This window comes from Sinocyclocheilus grahami, unplaced genomic scaffold, assembly GCF_001515645.1.
Source record: "Sinocyclocheilus grahami isolate Dianchi unplaced genomic scaffold, SAMN03320097.WGS_v1.1 scaffold889.1, whole genome shotgun sequence".
Taxonomy (NCBI): Eukaryota; Metazoa; Chordata; class Actinopteri; order Cypriniformes; family Cyprinidae; genus Sinocyclocheilus; species Sinocyclocheilus grahami.
The window spans coordinates 35,830-46,628 of record NW_015506068.1 but is presented as its reverse complement, the minus strand read 5'-3'; the positions used below and the strand labels follow the sequence as shown (position 1 = coordinate 46,628).

Below are 10,799 nucleotides of genomic sequence, written 5' to 3'. Positions count from 1 at the left end.
ACACACCCACACACACACACACACACACACACACACACACACACACACACACACACACACACACACACACACTCAGTGTCCCCCCAGTGCAGGTATGACACGATTGTGTCTCTCCTAGCAAGGTGAACTCACAAGGTCACCAGTTGAGCTCATTGGTGTTGACACTCTGGATGATAGCGTATTGTCCCCAGTGACACATCCACAAGGCCGGGGCGTTATACTCTTCACCTGCCCTGTGGGGGTGACAGGCACCTTTTAGGCCTTAGTTAAGCTGATCTCCCTCAGGCAATGCTCACCACGGCCGTACAGAATACAAATGGTATGCACAAACATCCCTCATCTACTGTATCAACAATTAAACAAATCACACTACACACACAGCACGCTGCCTGATGGTCTTTTAAGCATTTATGCAGAGGCTTTGAACGCCACGCATTCTCAAATCTAGTTGGAGCAGTTGTCACAGGTGTATGGCAGTTCTCTGTTCACAGTGTGTGGGAGGAGGGAATTTATATTAGCACAACTCATCTTTAGAGCAGTTTCTGTATGTAGCGCTATATGTAAAATTTTACTTTTATTGTAGTAATAACATGAGAGGATATGACAATCAAATTATTCAGTTCTTCTTTCCTGAATATTGTGTTGGTGTTCCCTCAGTAACACTATTATCTTTTGCATAAGACGTAAATGATAGCTGCGAAGATTTTTATGAGGTCATATTCACATCTGTGGTCAGAGTGACAGATGTGTGATGTGAATGATATGACTGGATCCTGGTCAGGATTTTTCATTTTAGATTTGGGGAGATATGTTTGGTTTTGAAAGCAAAGCTCTCCTAAAATCATGTCTTTTCAGTTGAAGATAAATCAGAGAGTGATGTGCAAGACTGCTGGATTTCTTGATCACACTTCTTCTTCCTGCAGTTTCGGGGCTTGAGAGTTTTCATGTGGTGGATTAGTGTTGAGAGGTGTAATTCTGACTCATCCTGTGTTAATGTTTTATCTATACATTTGAGATTTTCCATCAGTAACGATGATTTGTTAAGCAATATACCTTCGGCTATATGCAACTGTGATAGTTTCTATCTGTGCTCTCTCTTTCCACAACAGTATGATTCTCGTCTCAGTGTTACGGAGGGGAGAGGAGGACATAGGGCCTAGTTGAAGGCCCCGCAGAAACTTGAGCGCGCCTAATGCTTTGATGGACCCAGACCGTGCCTGCACTCCATCAGTCATGATATGCGGTACCCATTTTGTCAAAACAGCGCTTTTAAAATGTCAAGTCTCACTTCCTTTTCCTATTTACTTCATTTGGACTTTACTCTAATTCACTAAAACAAATACTTATGATTCTATTCTATATCTAAATGATCCATTATGAACACTGACATACAGAAGTGTATCAAAATGACAAATGTGAATAAAACTATTTAAATATAATAGCATGATCTATTTTTGGCCTATTTTCTAAAATTCATGGAATTTCTTATTGCTGAATAAATGTAAAAAAAGACAATAATTTGTTACAAATTATTAAGACTTGTGGAGTTACTCACAACATCCGTTTCTAAATTGGCAATCTCTTGGTGATCCTTGAAAAAGTTGCTCACCAAGACCCCAACATGAAGTAAGTCAGATTTTCAAGCTTGAGCTTTACATCCTACTACAAGTTAGTTTTGTAATATTTATGTTTAAACACTTTTGGCCCTGCAGTATGATACATCCACAAAATAGAAAGAGGAATTTTCCTATTAATAAACATAAAATCAGTTAAAGTTTTACTACTGTGTATGCTAGCATATGGGAAACAATGTGTCAAAGCTGTCCTATTGTTTGACATGTTAATCTAAAACTACTATAAAGAGCATTTAAAAATATACTATAATTACTGTCTTCTAGTTTTAGGAAAATATTTTATAAAATATTTTTAATTAAAAAAATTCATTTTGTTACACCACAGGATTATTTAAATTAACTAGTAAAATCAAAAAGTTGAATGGTGACCAGTTACAACATCTAAAATAGTGCTGTCAAATGATTATTCGTGATTAATCACATCCAAAATAAAAGTTTTTGTTTACAAAATATATGTGTGTGTACTGTGTGTACATGTATATATTTTAAAATTATTAACATATATATATATATATATATATTTGCAACTGTGATAGTTTCTATCTGTGCTCTCTCTTTCCACAACAGTATGATTCTCGTCTCAGTGTTACGGAGGGGAGAGGAGGACATAGGGCCTAGTTGAAGGCCCCGCAGAAACTTGAGCGCGCCTAATGCTTTGATGGACCCAGACCGTGCCTGCACTCCATCAGTCATGATATGCGGTATCCATTTTGTCAAAACAGCGCTTTTAAAATGTCAAGTCTCACTTCCTTTTCCTATTTACTTCATTTGGACTTTACTCTAATTCACTAAAACAAATACTTATGATTCTGTTCTATATCTAAATGATCCATTATGAACACTGACATACAGAAGTGTATCAAAATGACAAATGTGAATAAAACTATTTAAATATAATAGCATGATCTATTTTTGGCCTATTTTCTAAAATTCATGGAATTTCTTATTGCTGAATAAATGTAAAAAAAGACAATAATTTGTTACAAATTATTAAGACTTGTGGAGTTACTCACAACATCCGTTTCTAAATTGGCAATCTCTTGGTGATCCTTGAAAAAGTTGCTCATCAAGACCCCAACATGAAGTAAGTCAGATTTTCAAGCTTGAGCTTTACATCCTACTACAAGTTAGTTTTGTAATATTTATGTTTAAACACTTTTGGCCCTGCAGTATGATACATCCACAAAATAGAAAGAGGAATTTTCCTATTAATAAACATAAAATCAGTTAAAGTTTTACTACTGTGTATGCTAGCATATGGGAAACAATGTGTCAAAGCTGTCCTATTGTTTGACATGTTAATCTAAAACTACTATAAAGAGCATTTAAAAATATACTATAATTACTGTCTTCTAGTTTTAGGAAAATATTTTATAAAATATTTTTAATTAAAAAAATTCATTTTGTTACACCACAGGATTATTTAAATTAACTAGTAAAATCAAAAAGTTGAATGGTGACCAGTTACAACATCTAAAATAGTGCTGTCAAATGATTATTCGTGATTAATCACATCCAAAATAAAAGTTTTTGTTTACAAAATATATGTGTGTGTACTGTGTGTACATGTATATATTTTAAAATTATTAACATATATATATATATATATATTCATATATAATTTACATTATATATAAATATAAATATTTTATATATAAAACATATTTTTCTCAAATATATACATGTATGTGTGTATTTATACATACATCATAAATATACACAGTACACACACATATATTATGTAAACAAAAACTTTTATTTTGGATGCGACTAATCTAAAAATACGCACAAATATGTACATTTTAGCTTAAATCTGGTTGAAAAATTTTTATTTCCATGTCTACCCATTAGCAATATTGTACAGCACTCTATTACACTTTCAGATGGTGTTCAATGTGGGTGAATATGGGGAGCTGGATGAGGACATGAGTACAACATGTCTAATAATCACTGTGTGAACAGCTCTGATTAGAGAGACTTAGCAACATATGTTTCTTCAAGTCAGCCCTTACACTAGGCCTTCCTGTCAGGCACCGGGACCTAATTAACGCAACATATGCTTATTTGAAACCCCACTTTGGGTGTGAAAGAAGGCTTTTGGGAGGCACCACCTACAGGGGCTGTGAACACGGGCAGGGGGGTCGTTGGAACGGTGTGGAAAGGCGGCAGAATTAAAAGGTGTAGAGAGAGAGCATTAGAGGAGTGAGAGATAGACAACTAGAGTGAAGAAGAAAAAGAGAGCAGAGAAGGTAGCACTTAGTGCTCTGTGGAATTCTCACCCGATATCACATGATCTCCTGAAGAAGTGTAAATATATTCCACTGCAACCCTAGAAACAAACAAGCTGCCACTTCCTTCATTTATAATTAGCTGGTAATCAATGCTGAGTCTCTTGGAAAGGGGAGCAGACTTGTCAATGTCCATAAAGTCTTTCAATCAGCAATTTTGTGATTTATGTCCCTAGGTCTTACATCACACGTGTGGTGGATCGTACCATTAAACATGAGAGTTAACACCTACTTCATCCACATCCATCAAAAGGGATTTTCCACATGTACATTCATTTTTGAATGCGCATCTGCTGTTGTTGTGGGGTGTGCATTCTCCATCCAGTCTCTGAACCTTGTGTCACCTCCATAAACGCAGTGACTGAGTGCAAGCTTGAGGCGCTAAGTTGTACGTTGTTGAACACGGAGGAGAGACCCACATGCAGACATATCCAGGGCTACAGATGTGACCTTTCCTGCAAGTCTTCTTGAAAAAAAAGCACAGAAATATTAATAAAAATACTTTTTTTGTGTGTGTATCAGTTCTAATAGTCAAGAACAGATTTTTTTTTTCAGTTGCTTAAAAAAGCACAGAAATATGAATAAAAATACGTTTGTGTGTGTGTATCAGTTCTAATAGTTTTCAGTTGCTTAAAAGAAATATATAATAATAATAATAATAATAATAACAAAATAACTTCAGTTAAATTAAAATTATTTAACCTTTTATGATGCTGATTTATACTGATTCTAGGAAAGAGCCTAAAAAAATGTAACCTGAAATTGTAAACCAAAATGTTCTGTTAACATCTAAATTATGTAATTTTACATTATATTATATAAAATTATATAATGATATAATATAAATGTTTTTTAAATAATAAAATAAAAAACATAGAATAGCATTTTATTTTATTCTATTTCTATTCTATAATGAAAAATATAAATAAAATATATTTCACACACACACACACACACAGTAAATTGTATTTATATTTTACACTATTTAATGTTATTTTTGATATTTTGATGACATCATCTTCATTTTTGTGTGAACTATCCCTATTTTTGTGTGATTTTCTTAGTTGTGAATTATTCATTGTTAACTGTCTTCATAATATTCAATCTGAAATTGAAATACAATAACGTGCTCTGAAATTATTTTTTTTGCTCTGAAACAATAACTTACTCTGAAATTAATTCTCTCTTTCTGTCAATACATGCAGGCTACTGAATAATGTTAAGCAATTGCCAAATAGCTGTTTAGAGATTGTTTTTAGCAAACATACATTCAATCTGGCTTCACTTCCCTCAAAATTCTGTTAGATAGAGTAAAGTAAGGCAAATTTTGAAAGCCAAATTGCATTGACTTAAAGGAAACAACTGCACATTTTCATGTCATTTCAGCATTTCATCAGGAATGATGCGAATGATGGGAAATGCTTAACACACCCTGAGCATGTAGAACTGTCCTATGTGGCCCACCAGACTGGCCAGAGAAGGTGAGGAGGGGTCCTGCAGACGAAATGCCAAGCTTATCTATTCTTCAGACAGTTTAGGGTCTGTGTTTGACAAAAGAAGACAGCTGTGCTCTCCCGCATTCCTCTGGCTTGCTCCGCAGGCCCCAAGTGATCACCCCCCAAAGCATGGCTTCCTCTTATTGGCCAAAGGACCGTATTATCCACTCTCCCCTCCATCACTCCCTAATGTCAGAAATGGCCCCCCACTGTCGCCCACTTGGTGAACATTAAGAAATCATCACCACTGTCATGTCTACTGTCAGGCAGATGTCATCACCTGTAATGCAGAGTCAGCAGCCTCTTGGGATCCAAACAGCAAGGCTGCTTGGAGAAAGCTGACTCTTAAAGATGATAAAAACCGCATGAGAGATCTGACGTGCCCTACCGCGTTCTGCTCTGACTGAAATCATGAATGAGCAGTAGTGTGTGTCTCTGTCTGTATCTGTTGGCTCATAGCCTGGAAAAAGTATGTGGGCCAGTGTCAAGTCTCAATTGCGTTGGTGAGCCGTGACAGCCATAAATCACTGCAAAACCCATTAAATCCTCTTTTGTATATGGGCTGTAACAAGGCAATACGAGTAGGAGGAGTTTTGTATCTTAATACATGTGGGGAGGGAGTGACAGGAGGAAAACAGGACAGAGAGATAGTGTGGAGAAAGACATCAGCGCTGGATTGTTGCTGGGCAGTGTGCAAGCAAATTTGGCTAAAGATAGAACTAAAGGCACCTAAAAAGAGGCAATTTGAGTAATACAAGCAGATTGGCTTCAAAAAGATACTTCTGATGCAGTTTTCCTTTCAGTCAGTTAACATTTAATATTTTCCGCATCATGGTAGTCACTTATAAAAAAATTTCAATAAAAAAAAAAAAAAATATATATATATATACACCTGAGGAACAGTAGGAACACACACACACACACACACACAAAGAAAGGCTAATGCATCTGGTTTCTTGGCATTTTCTTCTCATCACTTATTTGCTTCACCTAATGAAATATAATTTATATAAATGTGATTATATTACTATTTTATTGCATAATATTATGCATATTGTATTTATTATGTAATTTTATTTTTTTAAATAATATAATATTAAGATCACATAAAATGAATATATGATATCCATATAGGAAGATTTACTCGGCTAGCAGCACTGAGTGGATGACACAGATTGTTAGCTGATTGAAATACATCTCACTCTCTCTGCTTTGACAGGCTTATGACAGGTTAAAGGGAAGTTATAAGGGGTATGAAAAATTCACAGGAATGATTTGACTGATAAAAACAGACAGACTGACAAACTGACACTTTGTTTAGCTCTTTGTTTAAGTTAATTTATTAATTAATTTATCTATACAATTTTTATGTATTTATTTATTAACTGTATAAACAAAAGCTACAAAGAGTAAGGCTGCAAGATTTTATGTAAGGAATATTCTGTCAAATTTTTTTAAATTGTAATAATAATTTATACCTGATATGAGGTTTAAGAGTTTCAGCTCTGAACAATTTTCATCACTAACTCAGAATGTGAAAAAGTACAGGTACAAAAAAACAACAACACTACGTGTAATATTACTGTGTAAATAAAGCACTTTCATTTTTTTGCCCCCAAAATCATTATAAATTTTGACAGATTTATGAGCAACTGAGGTTGTTGTTTTCATGTTGTGCCCCTGGTCTTTAGTTTCAGAGGAGCTTTTGAATACTGTCCCTTGATGGTGACACACTTGGCAAAGGTTTGAAGCCTGCCACATTTGGACTGGATCAGACACCCTTCGGCAGGGTGGGTGCAGGATATTTAGTCCACATCCAGGAAGGATCACTGTGGGAAAACAGACCTTCAGAGAGCACACAGATGCATTTAGGGGTTCAGAAAAGGGAGCATATCCTGTAACGAAACATGTGTCTTCTTCTATTCTGCCTTTTTCTTTAATCTTTGCTGCTTTTGTGATTTGTTCAACATCATTATTCAACTAATTTAATCTCACTGTATCTCAGAGTAAGTCAACAATTATAATTATATTATAATATATTATAATATATTAATAATACATATTAAATTGAATTATATCATATTTAATATTAATATTGAATAAAAACTAAATCAAATGAATTAAAGCCTCTTTTACAGTTAGCTTTCTAAAGCAGCACCCTAACTAAAATGAAACCTTAAAGGAATAGTTCACTCAAAAATGGCTTCATCATTTTCTCATCCTCAAGGTGTTCCAAACCTGTATGAGCTTCCTTCTTTCAACTGTTTGGTAAGCAAACAGTTGATGTTAGCCACTGACTTCCATAGAATGGAAAAAAAATACTATGGATATTAATAGCTACTGTCTACTCTTTGGTTCCCAACATTCTTCAAAATATCTTCTTTTTGTGCTCAACAGAAGAACAAAACTGACAGAATTTTCATTTTTTGTAAACTATCCCTTTAAAAGGATATATACATAAGTATATTGATTCTACTTAACTATACATTTGTACCCATTTTGTTTTTATTTTTTATTGTAAAGATTTTTAGGGTTAGGTTATAGTATTTATAACTCGTATATAAAACAATAGAAGTCTATGGAATGTCCCATTTAGATATGTACTGGAATTTTATGTACTGGATTTTAATATTGAAAAAAAATGACACACTTGTCCTTTAAGTGCATATTGCTAACTAGTAAAAAATGTAGAGTCATACCCCCCAAAAATTGTTTATTACAAAATAAAAAATAAAAAATAAAAGAAAAATAAATAAATATGCATACAAAATAAAAAATTTATTATATATATATATATATATATATATATATATATATATATATATATACACACACACACACACACAAAATAATACCGTTTCAAAGTTTCTTTCATCTCTTTTTACTTTCTGTGCTGGAGGGCCTGATTCTTAAATTACTGTAATAATCTTCCAATTGATTGAATGATTGACAGACTGAGACATGCATAATGATGAATGAATTAATTTAGGGATGGTGAACAAATGCAGTGATGGACAGGTGCCCTTTCTGCCTGTGAAGCCACATAAAGTGCAAAGGACTTAGGCATAAAGACCAGGGGCCAGTTGCATAAACATAGACACTATGTTAAGACTTAAGAACTAGTTTGACCAACTAGCAGTTAGCCAAGAGATAATCAGTCTCACTTTTCTAATTAAAATTGGGCCAATCTACATTTTTGTTACTGACTTTAAACAGTTATGACCAGTCTAGAACAAAACAAGTTAGATGGCTAACTTTTTAAGACTAGTCTAAGCAATTTATGCAACTGGCCACAGGGCAGGACATTCATGATGGCGTACGCGAAGGCAAATGCGTGTACGAGAGGCTGTGTTACTCAGTTCACCCTCTAGGATTTGGGCTTGGTCACTTTTGCTTTTAAACTGTGGCATGAAGCAGACATTGATGTATATGTGTGTGTGTGTGTGGGCATGCATAATTTACAGTATTTGTATGTCTGTGACTGGCAGCAGGAAGAGCGGGCTCAGCTTGAGGGTGGCCGTTACCAGCGCTAAGAGGCTGGGGGTGGTGGGTGTCATAGAGGCTTTAAGCGGCCTTCCAAGTGACAACAGCTTGCCAACCAGAGGTCTTGCCTGAGCTCTCTTCTATTTCTAATTCATCCGGCTTTATCAGTACCAATCATTTGAATCATTTATTTTTAGTGGGATATGGTCTCTCTGCGCTGCTTCCCCGGGCAATGGCTCTCAGCGGCCTGCTAATGAGTGTCAATCTGCTGGCTTTGGCAATTTTACGACAGACACCTCGTCTGACAATCACAGCCAGGGCTACAGTCAACATGCATCATTCCTTCTGACACAGAACTGAGCTGTGGTGTCACGCTCCCTCAGATGCTCTATGAGAGTGTTTCGCTTTTGTTGTGAGGATCTTTATGTGAAGCGCATTCAGGTCAGACCGTCTATTGGATTCCTTGTGTTCATAATGTACTTGAAAGTTGAAAGTGAATGTTTATCAGACGGTCTGTTGAAGTGTTTTTGTAGAAAGCGACAATATGTTACATAAAACTCAGTCACATATTCTAGATCATATGGCCTTGAGTTTTATCAGTAACTTATAAAGATGGTAAGAACCATAAAAATATTTGGTTTTTAGCAATGTTTTAAGATGTACATGAAAGGATTACAGGTAGTTTGGTGCAAGGGCGTAGAATTTAGTAGGGACGCTAGGAACATGTCCCTACCAATATCCAGCGTCTTCTAAATTGTCCCTAAATTGCTGTTATGTCCCCACCAATGTCAAAATCAAATCTACGCCCTTGGTTTGGTGTGTCTTTGAACCTACTTAACCATATTTTGGGAACAAATTTTACCCAGAAGTGAGCTAATCTGCTCATTTGTAAAATAGGTATTATTATTTATTTGTAAAAATAAAGAAAATAAATGGTACAAATGCATACAATTTTAGGGTTAGGTTATAGTAGGCTATATATAACAATTTTTGTATATAAAAACAATAGAAGTTTATAGAATGTTCACATTTAGATAGCTAGTTAGGAGAATGTATTTTAATGTTGATAAATTAACACATTCTTTTAAAGGTGACATCATGGAAATCAGATTTTTCCAGGTTTTAAGTGCTATAATCAGTTCCCTGGTGCATCTACAGACCAAGGAAACGTGAAAAAGATTAATCCAGTAACTTTGTATTGGTAAGCCTTTTTCTGCAAGCATCTGAAAAAATTAACGCGTCTGATTTCGCTACCTTGGTGTCGTGGCAAAGGGATCTCATTATAATATTACCGCCCCTTAATCTGCACGTTTCCACCCATGGCACCGTCAGTTTGATTTAGCAAGCGACAATGGTGTAATGCCATGGTGAAAGTTTGAGCAAAACATGCTAACTGTTCTGTCTTTGGCTGCACAGACGAACACAGAACACTATTTAGAGTCCCAGCCTCAGAGGAGACAAGAGAGCAGTGGATTTATTGATTTATTTAATGAATATTGCTGCTGCCACACAGATCTAAAATAAACATGCGATTGATTTCCCAGCTGTTTTCCTTCACAGACATAACCAACTGTTTTTGTAACTCCTGTGTTTTTAACGTAAACTTGTGTGTGAATGAGAACTTAGTTTAGTACTCACATGCCATCTGGTGGCCGCTTTCTGTCCGTGTGCTACGGTTGTGTGCGCTCAGAAAACCGTATATCAGAAGTTTAAACTAATATTGTTTAAAACGCATGATTTCAGCACGATAAACATGATAATCAGAACCAAAACAGATGTTTTTTAGCAGGTCCGAGGTGTAATGGCGCAGCTCTATTCTGGAAAAGGGTGGGGAGCAGCAGCTCATTTGCATTTAAAGAGACAGACCCGAAAAACAGCGATGTTTTCAGCTTCCAGGA

General features: G+C 35.4%; 1 long non-coding RNA gene across 1 annotated transcript in view; it reads left to right on the top strand.

Annotated features, from left to right (window-relative positions):
• Positions 1-8,673, top strand: part of LOC107563777 (uncharacterized) — a 23,280-nt gene extending 14,607 nt beyond the window's left edge. Inside the window, exon 3 of the long non-coding RNA XR_001606142.1 lies at positions 8,529-8,673. This is a non-coding gene — a long non-coding RNA (uncharacterized lncRNA). The remainder of the gene's footprint in view (positions 1-8,528) is intronic.
• Positions 8,674-10,799: the final 2,126 nt, after the last annotated feature.